The 12,185-nt window shown below is 37.5% G+C and overlaps 1 protein-coding gene across 1 annotated transcript in view; it reads right to left on the minus strand.

Moving 5' to 3' along the window:
- LOC134811651 (RRP12-like protein) overlaps positions 1–12,185 on the minus strand; it is a 46,362-nt gene that overhangs the window by 26,789 nt on the left and 7,388 nt on the right. The window lies entirely within an intron of this gene.

A 12,185-nucleotide genomic window follows, 5' to 3' on the forward strand; every position in this document is an offset into this window, starting at 1 on the left:
GATCGTTCCACTATAGGGTAGTTTACCGACTGAATATTTTAAAACATATTTTAAAAGAATAAAGTGTACTTTAAAAATGAAATTAAATACTAATAACAGTTTATGTACTCCAGGGGTAACAAAAGACCCCTTAAATTCATACAGATGATCTGAAGTATGAAGGTTTGGATCCAAATGTTGGTTCGATCTCTCCAAGGGATTTGTGGACCCCTCATGGGACCCCTCATTTGTGGACCCCTCATTTGAGACTGTGCCGAGTATCCTTGGACTAGGGATATAGAACCCCATTGTAGAAGGTGTATCCACCGTTCTGCTTGTTTCGTTTCAGGGTGGATACCCTGAATGGCTGAAAACCTGAGATATTTTGGGTGTAGCTTTGGGACACCTGTCATGCTGTACAGCTTAAATTGATATTATATCTGGTTGGTCAGCTCGCAGGCTAGAACCGGTAGCAGCAATTTATAGAGTTCATTATTTCAATCAGGATTATAAGTTTGATGTAACATTTTGCCTGGCAAGGCATTTTAGAGTAAAGTTTATAAAAATGCAGGTAGTACAACCCCTATTTACACTTAACCCTTGAGTTGGATCATTTCTCGATACGAGACTAGTGTCTAGGGAGGGCTATTATAAACAAACAAACATAAGAAATGCTGAATTTAAAAGGTCTTCAGTACATGCCTACATTACACGCAAACAAATGACTTTGTTATGTTGGAATACCTTGAAAAGATGAAACTTTAGTAATTCATTGGAGGACGCATTGGAGGACGCATACCACGACCGCGACTTCGCATACCCTGGCAACACAAGTTTAAATATCAAAGTAATATTAAAGATTAAAGTGCAGCAATTAAAGTGCTGAAATCAAAATGTAGCAATTAAATTAATTAGATTAAACTATTAGAGGTAGAGGTACGTACTACGTAATTTCAGTACAACAGTAACAATGAGCTTACCCGCACTGGTAAAGTATGACGAGGACCAAATGCACCCATTGGCGGTCTCATACGATGTCCCATGCCTCTTGCAGGCGGTCCACGGGAACCGAACATGTGACTTGATGGCCTAGGACCTTGTGGGCGACCCATTATAGGTCTAGGCGGGAACGAGCCAAGTCCCCTGGAACCTCTCGAACGAATCACTCGGCCTCGACTGCCTCTTAATGATTCCAGCGTGACGCCAGATTCAACTAGAACTGCATTTTTCATAGAGTCTATCTTAGATTTAATACTCTCTTTTGCTTGACTCATAGCAAAATTCTCAAGAACTTCTATCGCTTCCAGAGCTTTAGAGTAATCCTTTGATTCTGACTCCTGAGATAGTTGAGCATAATTTGGGATAATTTTGCGGATGAAAAACGAAGTTTAAGACCCACGGCCAACATGCGTAACGCGTATTGCTGTATTGACAATATTGATGCATAGCATAACTTTTACATTTCATGTGGCAAACCGTAAAAGAGGAGACACTACCAAAGTCCCCTAGTACTAACCTCATAAGGATCATAAGATTTGTCCCAGTGGTCATCAGTACCCACATCCAACTGATTTGTAGTCCCAGCTGCTGCATACGGGTCCTCTTTGTACTTCTTTGAACTAACATGGATACTATTGACAGGACGTTTCCCTCCTAGACTAGCACTCTGTTCCAGATCTCCGCAATATCCTCCACTAAACTCACTGTGCTCCTCCATGAAGGGGGCACTGTGAGACAACAGTGCTCTCCGGGGACCTGTCCCACGACCTCTGTACAGTAGAGTGGACCTGGGAAGGGTCGACATGGGGAGGTTGTGTCTTGGTCGTCCTCTAATGCCAGAAGAAGGTCCTCTCATCATCATGCCAGGAGGTCGACATCTAACCGGGCCACCTCTCATCATTACCCTGTGGCTACCTCTAGCTCTCATAGCTGGTCGGCCTCGCATTTCTCCCATCATTCCTCCTCTGTTCCCTTCTCTTATCCCTCGGCCTTCTCTGGGTCCGCCTCGGGTATATTGAGGACCACCACGGTAAGATTCAGGACCACCACGGTAAGATTCAGGACCACCACGGTAAGATTCAGGATTTTTAGACTGCAAAGCTACCTTTCGCTTGCTGAGAAAGGTTCATAAATTAATTGCATATTACATATATCATTATCTGATGCATGATGCGAATCAATTTCTCGATAACAAACTTGGATCTTTCACCAAATTCCGCATTTAAATTAGGTATTCAGATGATGAAACATTTAATTCAGTTTGAGTTTACTTACTTGCTCTCCTTTTTCTGCGTTACCTCGTTCACAAACTTGTGTCTCAACGTCTTAGCCGTTTCGGTTTCATCTTCTGATTCTAATCGTTCCACTTGGTATGCATACCACATGAGACGAAACAGTTTTCTGGTCTTCATATGACTGTCCATACTGTTGAAATCTTCAAACCACCTCTCATAATACTGTTCCTAAATTTACATGTTTAAACGTTTAAAACTGAGAGAAAAAGGGTATTAACTGAGCACATCAACTAAAAATCTTTCTGTACGTCTCAGGAGGTGACAACTGTTCAGGGGACAGAACCCCGCACAAACGCTATATATCTGACTTTTTAAAACTGATATACAAATAATGAATGTTCTAATTTATCATCATTTTATTTAGACGAACCAGATACTGAGCACGATGATCCATGCCAGTAAGATGTTTACTTCTGTGCTCGAAGGTGAAGTTCATATCACAAACACCACAATGGTATTTGGGCATTTCATCCTTGTCCAACACTCCCAGCTGGGTTACGTGATTCAGACCAATTAGTGGCACGTTTTTACCAAGTTTTCCACCGTGACCATACCCATGAGCAGCCGATATTTTCTGGTCTATTTCGATGGATTCAATAGGAAGTCCAAGTTGACCTGCGAGAGCCAATATTATAACGTACAACGATAAATATTTGAAAAGCTTACAAACTAACTATGCACTATGCAGCTAATCGATGGAATAAAATTTGCTATGACTCAAATCACAAAGAAACAGCAGTAATGCCGTTTCAAGACGATATAAAATTTGAAAAATAACTTTAAAATTCCGTACCTATTTCACCACAACCAAGAGGCCTGCCATACTCTCCATGAATGCCAATAGCATTGAGTGATTCAATGCACTTGGAATGTTTAAGGGACTGAGCGTGACTCTCCCAGCCTTTACCAGTTTGTATAAGACAAGAACATGCAGGGCAGAACCCGAGACCGGGCACCAGGGCCTCTATTCTCCGCGTTATGTGGTAGTTGTGTTCATCTTCGTTACAGTGCTCTTTGTATTCCTGGAAGATAATATTACTGTTGTAGCTGTGATGAAGGAGAAATATTTCACACCTGGATTCAGTAAATCCAGATTTATATTGTAGATGGATTGAAATTTCTAGGTTGAGAGAGCATTACTAGTGGTACTACAGTTTTGATTCTCAAACCTCTATGCTGTAAAACCCAAAGTTGCAACTCCCACAGTAAAAGCCCTTTGAAAGTTGGACCTCCAGCTCTTGTATTTCGATAGCTTTGTGTTCTGCTCTTTTTTCTGTGTTTCGTACCATTCTTCACTACTATAGGTAGTTACTTGTAACTATATGATAGAACATAGTACATTGTTCACAAACACATTCTTTTTTTCAAGGAAACCAGCACGGAAAATGTTCACTTTTTTACTTCAATTGACAAAGATTCAAACTGATGAGGCCATCACTCAAAGTTGAATGATTAAAGAAAGACGAATAATAGCATTAACATTGATTCCAATTTCCAAACTGCAAATAAAACTATAATTAGATAATGGATATCAAAATAGAAAAAGATATGGGACAAAATAACATTTAACAAATTAATTGTTGAAATAAATATCATTGATGTAAATTTAAGCAAACAAAAATACAAACATTGTCAAACATAATCGAGTACAAAATGACTGTAAAAGGTGTCTTCACACAAATAAATTAATAAACAAAACATATTTAAACCATTCATATTTAATAAGTATTAAAATCCTCTGCTCGACTTTTGGACCTCATCACAAGCTCTCAAGACTTCCTCACTGATGACATCGTCATCAAACATATCTTCTTCATCAGGGGTACTAGAGGGCACAGGAGGCCCGGTAACCACCATACGTTCAGACACTACCACAGAGGGTTTGGGAACTACCTTACTTGGCTGGTATGTACTCTTGAAGTTGTAAGGTGACTGACTGGTTCTAGATTGTCCTGGTTGATTAAAATGAGAGCTTTGTCTTTGTATGTAATTTGTATTGTTATGGATGACGGAATTTTTGAAGTTCTTGATGTACTGTCTTTTGTTGTTTATTTCGGAAACCATGGATGATATTTCGGCTTCATAGTTGGAAATACTCGATTTCATCTTGCTGAGCCGACTTGTTTGACCTAAAGACATTTCAACATTGTCCATTTCTTCTCTAAAACTCTCCATGTTACTTCTTGTGATGGAGACTGTGTTTCTCATTAACATAACTTTGGAACTTATGTCTTCTAGATGAAGATTTATACCATTCAGTTGGATGTTCAATCCTTTGATTAGGTTTTCAAGACCTTCAAGTTCCAATTTATTTTCACAGAATTCTTCATACTTTTGGGGATCCATTTGCTTTAAATTTGCATTATCTGCCACAATTCTCTTGGAGTGTCTAGACAACATATTTGTTAGATCTTCTCTCGACTTTTGATAATTCAGTAACAAGGCATTGTGCTCCAATTTAACGGCGTCTATTTTAATTTTCATCTCACCAATCTGTTTCTTAACTATTTCTGCTTTTTGTAGAAGAAAGTCCCTGTCAGCAGTTTGATCCTCAATCCTTGCACGAAGGTCAACATTGCTGCAATTAACAGTCTTAGTATGAGATTTCAGTTTCTCAATCTGCTTTTTAAAATTGATTATCTGTTCTTGCTTTTCGCTAATTTCACTACTCTTTGTTTTGAACACATTCTCTGAATCCAATATCTGCTGGAAAATGGTACCCATAGCTAATCTGAAGAGAATTGTATGATCCGGATAAAATATGATCATAAATTGTCTCACAATTAATTTACCTTATTGAGGAGATAACACGTCGATTGCCCCGAGATACTGTTTGCCAAGATTAATGGTTTGCATAGGATCGAATAAAATCAAATTGGCCAGAATGCAGAGTGCTGCATAGCTAATCCAAGACAAATTAAGTACACGATTAGTTAACTGAATTATAATTTACAGAATTGTCATAATATCAACTTATCATAACATAAATGTTTTTCTCTATTTTAAAAACAAGTCTGTTAGTGTAGACTTCATGTTGAGTTTGATAGTTATGAACAGTATTGTTATAAAATACATCGAATCTCTGTGTAAAAACATTGAGTTAAACAATTACAATGGAAATACACAACCCTTCATAAAATTTATATTCCTTAAATAACCAAGCTGCACAAAATTTATCTACGGAAAATCTGTCATAAGTTAACTTCGAATTCCCCGAATTTGGAAACATTATAATAATTACGATTAACCTAATATTAATAAGTTAAAAATTCCTTCTACCTCTAGACCCACTACCCCTTCCACGACCTCTTCCCCTCCCTCTTGATTTTCCTCTCCATGACTTCGACTTTTTTTTTCGAGGACTCGTCGTTTTAGTTTTTCGTTTTGATGGTGTAGACGACTCCTAAACAATTTCGCATTATCATGATATGCAAGTTATGAATGTAATGTATAATCTGACTTCTGAGGCTGTGCTAAAGGCTGTAATTTAAAGTAAGAAACGGCCCAGAAGTCCTAAAGATGCCAACCATTTACTCATCAAACAGACAAAAATGAATAGTTACCTTGCCATGCATTAGAATTACCTTGAATTGATTTTTAAAGTCGATAAAGCCATTCGATTGAAGAGGAGGAAGAGAAAAGGAGTCCTCATCACTGGCATCATCAAGCACATCGTCATTAATAATGAATCCTCCATCACCATCTGGCACTACACCCCCTTGCACACCCCCAGACTCATAAGCAGACGAGGAAGAAGACGCCTGTAAAAAAGGAAGAGTTGGAAAAGTATCAAGACTATACTTCACATTAAATACAAGGTGAGGGTGTAATATGCTATATATGAACACTGCTTAACAGTCATGATGGTCGTAATTCGTATGTGCAAAATTGTTTTAAAATAAAATTTAATAAGTAGTAACTCATATTGAAAATAGGTTTCCAAAAGGAAATTGGTTTAATATTAACCAATAAAGTCAAAGATACAAAAACTTACCTTAGCCAGGAATGGGTGCACCTTGAACCCGAGACCATTATTTACAGAAGCTTTTGCTTTTCCTTTAGAACTTTGACCCACAAAATTGTTAGGCGGTGAAGAAACTTTATTCTTCAGAAGGTTCTGGATTGATGAACCAGGATTGTTGCCAGTATTTTTAAGGCAACCACGGACCTTGCTTTCTCTAAATTCTGGGTATGGAGCTAGATCAAATCCTTTTTTCTCCACATTTGAACTGATGGGTTTAATGTCCCGTTGTGTTGTAACTGTTGTTTTCTTTCTCTTAGAAGGATGGTTGGATGAATTTGAGGATTTTTCAAAGGAACTTTCTAGATCCCACATGGATCGTTTAGCTGAGAGCGAATTTGAAGCAGTAAAATTTGCATCAAAATTACAGTCAAATATTTCTGGATCGTACAGATTTTCCCTGGAATTTTGTCTTTGAATTATTTTGTGACATATTTGTCATATATTTTGATAAAATTATTTCAATTTAAAATCATACATCATCAAGTTAATCTAATAAGGTATATTATCTAATAGGGTCAAATTAACACAATATTATATTGTGTAGTATGGTACAATAAAATTGGTAGGTATGTGGTATCATTGTGATCTTTAAAAAAGAAAAAATAAATGAACATGTTGACAAGCCCCTTCTCCAGGAATGTTGAGATTAAATTGTTCTTACATAGCTAAATACCTTTTTGTTTCTTCTTGTGAGCTCATTATATCCAAAACTTCAGCAGATGTACTGTCCGCACATGAATCAGCATGTTGCTCTATTGTTCCTTTGGGCACAGACTTAAAACAGATGGGGCATTGGACAAGTTCTTGAGAGCTATTACCCTGAAAGGATATGCTGATAACAAGCAATTGTAACTTGCAACTTAATGGGCAGAATTGAAAAATAAAACAAACACTCCAGAGGAAATTTGTTAGATGTACAAATAATGTGTACGATGTACAATTATTAAATTGTTAAATTATTAAATTTGTTTCACTAAAAAATTTGTTTCACTTATTGTGACATACAATTGATTAGAAATGATGTGTGGGGAGGTCTAGAAGTATGGGGAGGTCTAGAACAAACAACATTTGAGAAAGCAGCTCTGCAGAGCATGAGAACTTACTGTCCTCTGAAGATATAGCTGATTTCTCACATGTTGTTAAGTTTTGGCATCCTTGTATAAATGAAACGCAATATTTCACTCTGTTGAAGAATAAAATGTAATTCCTTGAATGAAAACTAGAGCTTTTATGATAAGCTTCTTACCATATGTTGTGGAGATCTGGTAGGAGAATTTGAAGGACTTTTCTGAGTGAAAGAAAGTAAACTCAGTTGGTTTCTTTTCTTAACAGTCTTTAAGGGGATTTTGGCAGCTACATTCACCATTTTGCAATCTTCTGAAAGGTAAAAACAATCTTAAATATTTGATGGTGCTGATACCAGCATTTTCAACAATTTCAAGGGTTCCATAATACCTACTCTCCTCTCACTTCAATTAAAAAGGATTGATGTACAAAGTAGAGGTATTAGCTGAGTTAAAGTTATCGCAGTCAGACCCAAATACCATAAGGATCAGCATTATCAGTCCCCCAAATTACCTTCATCAGAAAGTATTATTGACTTGTTCTTTGAACACTGAAATAAGATTACAGCATTTTAATGAAAGTGATGGCGAAGAAAAAGCTATTTCAAATGATGGAAATTTGCTTAAATTGACTCTGAACATGACACTATTGAATTGTTCATCACAGTTTCACAAGCTGATAAGTATAACAGCAATTTAAGAATGAAAATAAGTTGGCTTGATGTGCTAGTAAACCTTTTTAGCATTGAAACCAGCATCAAAATCACTCTCTTCTGACGATGACAAAACTTGAGCACACATTCTAAAAGTTAAGTTATGAAATATATAGACATTCGCATTATGTTATGCATCTTTATTAACAAATTTCATCTTTATTTTTCACTGAATTTAGAACGAGCAATTTCAGATGGGGTTATCTTGTTGAAGCGTCTGAACACTGAGAAAAGTGGAATATACAGAAATTCATCGCATTTAATTAATACAATCAATTCATTTATGATAGTATTGCGATATATTAACAATATAATAATAATAATAATAATAAATTAATGTTATTTTTATACAGCACCAAAAGGTTAAATAATTTAAATTTAACCCTTATGCACAGCTGTAAATGATACTTAAATTAACGAGAGTGTGCATCTTTGCCTTAGACGGAGGTGGAACAAGAAACTGTTCAGAAAACAGGCGATAAAAACTGTAAAATATAACGTGACTAAATAAGGCAGATGCACCTAACAAGCAGATATCCAAGAAGGGTTAGCAGGTTTTCTAGCAGAAATCGCAGTATGAAACTCAACAGCCTAACAAATTTAAAAATCAGGTTTATAAAAATGAAATTCCCTGATATATTAAAAATTCTATAAAAACTCAATAAAAATTCCTTAAAAAATCCATAGAAATTCTATAGACTCCAAATATACAAACAATCTGAAGTTTCCAATATATACAATAAAAATTGATTGAAGAAGTTTACTGCAGAACAGTAACTGATGATAAAGATTATATCTGAAAATCCAATACAGTCATACCAAACAATCTGGGCAACATAAAAGTAGAGACAGTAAAAAAGAGAAGAAAAAGATGCTCTAGTACTTGAGACAAAATACAAAGAATAAGGTAGCTTTCTCCCGGGTGCCAACCCAAAAAATGTTGGTGTCCCAGGATAGAGCCTCCTTTTCCGACCTACACTACAATTTTGTTGGCAGACACAGTGAAACGCAAAAAAAAAGATTATTATCTACAATATAAACAACAGATTTTTTGAAAACTGGCCACGGGCCTAAATATTACATATCAATCAATTACAATTCATTAACATTACCAATATTAAAAACTATCGAAAATATTCAAGAAAGTATTCTCTAGCCAAAGGGCTCAATATTTAAATCTAAATCTTCAATATTGTCTGGTTTATATCGCAACTTGGGCCCTCTGTCCCCCCTTATCGAAATAACCGTTGTCTTTAATACCTCAAAGCGCAAGCGCTTTCTAAGATATGTAACTGAGTCTGAATAACGCTGACCCGTTGGAGATTCCATCTTTTGTGCAAGCTTTTTAATCAAGCGTTGCGCTTCGACTCCCATGCCTCCTGTTGTGGAGAAAACTAAAGGTGTAAAGGTAGCTTTTTCCACTTCTAGGACCCTTGCATTATATGCTCTTTTCAATATAAACAACAGATTGAATAACAGCAATTTCTGTATACCGCTTGCACCGCTTTGTTGGCCAGTATCAACCCCATTTTTGGGACTTTGGTCGCATATACGGCCTAAGCGGTATACAAATAAAGCGTTATTATTATTATTATTATTATACTGAAAGGCACTTTTACAACGATGGTACCTAGTAAACAGTATTCTGAGAAGGGCCAGTCCCCATTTGACTACATGGTTGCCTTTCATTCGTGATTCATAGAACGCCATATTCATTGAACACTCAATGCTAAGTCACCTAACAGATTTCACCGATTATTCGACTGAGTTTGGAGTTGATCACAGGATATTGTAAAAAATCCTTAACCTATCCTCTGAGACTTTATCGACAGTCATGGTTATGCTTTTCTAATAGTAATGGTAGAAAGAGGTTAACTTTAGTCGAAGTCTCATGTCCCATCGTCTTTACGACTTTCAGTTCTGGGGCAGCAAATCTGGAGGCGCGAGATCCGGCGCGGTGCGCCTAAACCAAGACTTGAGACTTTGACTAAAGTTTTTTTGACCTGTTAAAAATTGACGAATTCGATTATTTATAGCTTCGGTTGTAGCGCGATGCACTACTGGGCCACGTCGCTCATCAAATAATTTTTCTCGCGTCGCAACCACAACCTTCGGTAGATCGGCGAAATGCACCACTGGGCCTCGCCGAGCTGCGAAGGATTGATATCGTGAATCAAGGGTTCACCTAACCATGTGCTTTTGTGCCACTGCGGGCGCGCTTGTTTCACAAGGTTCACTGCACAAGTTTCACCGCCGTGAGGCGGGCGCGCGCTACTGCAAGCGCAAGGGCTCTGGCTAGAGCAAAATCAAGGGCTCTGGATAGAGCAAAATCAATGGCTCTGGTTAGATTTATGATTAGGTTATCACCTAACCATGTGCTTTTTGATCTCGCCACGGCGGGTGCGTGGGGGTTTAGTTAAAGCAACTGATTTGGGTTGCTTTGGTATCACGTCGTGACCCCCATTTGCCATTGTCGTTTCACTAAGTGAAACGTTTATACGTTTTTGCGATACAGGGGGAGCCGCGCACTCGTGCGCCGGCGGGTCATACAACGTATGACAAGTTCACCTAACCGTGTACTTTCGCGCCACTGCGGGCGCGCTTGTTTCACACTGCAAGCGCAAGCGCTGTGGATAGAGCAATATGACACGGTTGCTTTAACATTTAACAAAAAACCAAAGTCACGTGATAATTTTTGGGCAAGCGGTATAAATTGATTCATTAACGGCTAATACTCGTAAATATTTTTTCAAAATATCAAAATATGTTTGACCGTTGACGAATCCAACCCCAAATTTAAAATTTGTTAACGGGTGATACTCGTAAAATGTTTGTTTCAAATATCAATACCGTCGACGATCAGTCCAACTCGGTGCGCATCTTAGTAGGTTATAATGTATAAACCTACAACAAATTTGGCGTGTAGTGCCTGCGCGTTTTGTAACACGATGCATGATCGAGCCGCGCATAAAATAATCTTTCTCGCAACTACAACCTTCGTTAGATCGTGCGATGTGATGCATTGTACATTGTACTTGTAGGTTAATAACCTACCAAAACGTGCGCAGAATTGGACTATAGTTGACGGTCAAACCTGAAACCGTCAATTGCAATATATTTAGAACAAATATTTTTCGAGTATCCTGTATCTCACCCGTTAATAATAATAATGCCAATGATTAACACAATGCACCGCTGGGCTGCGAACGGTTGACATCGCGATCGTCAAATAATTTGAAATTTCGGTTTATTTAGAAGAAAGAAATTTAGATGAGCGTGTCAGCGTGCTAATATTAAAATCAGTCATCTACAGTCAACTAGAATCTATGTATTTTCGGACGCTGATTCCGAATCACCCCCCATGACATGGACTTAAAATTATCTCCTTGTGAGATATTGGCGAAAAACTGTCTCGATCACGTGATATGACCGTATTACTATGAGGAAGTTGGTCTAATTTCTCGTTGTATCACGTCGTGACCCCCACCACCCACGGTCGTTTCACTACCGAGTACTGTAGAGTTTCTACGATACAGGGGAGCCGCGCACTCGTGCGCGGCGGGTCATACAACGTATGAAAAATTTCTCGTTAGGGTTAGGGTTTCAGCGTATGTTTTTGTTAAAGATTGGGTTAGGGTTAGGATCAGACTAGATCGAGGGCTAGGATTTCGAATAATCATTCAGGGTCAGCCGTGTTTAAAAAGTCACGTGACAGTCGAGTGTGGAGTGATTAATCATCATCCAAATTTAGAAGAGTATCATCCGTTAAATTTTCATTCATTCTAGGTTGTTCCCGAACCGATATTCTATATGAATATCTGACATATTCACCTTAATCATTAATGCTTAACACTTAAACAACTAAATATTGAAGACAATTTTTTGAAATGTCAATAATATTTTCAAAAATGTATAATACACACAGAGGCAGAGAGCAGGCAGTTGACCAAAAATTTAACAATAATTCTAGTTAGAATAGAGGGGGGGGGGGGGATAACGTATTTTTTGTTTTTTTTGTTTTTTGTTTTTTTGAAAAAATCAATTCCACCTAAACAAAAAAAACAAAAAATTGTTTTTGGCTATTTCACATGAGATAAGGGTTAGATAAGGT

Source organism: Bolinopsis microptera, chromosome 2 (genome assembly GCF_026151205.1).
Source record: "Bolinopsis microptera isolate Bmic1 chromosome 2, MBARI_Bmic_1.0, whole genome shotgun sequence".
In the NCBI taxonomy this organism is placed as follows: domain Eukaryota; kingdom Metazoa; phylum Ctenophora; class Tentaculata; order Lobata; family Bolinopsidae; genus Bolinopsis; species Bolinopsis microptera.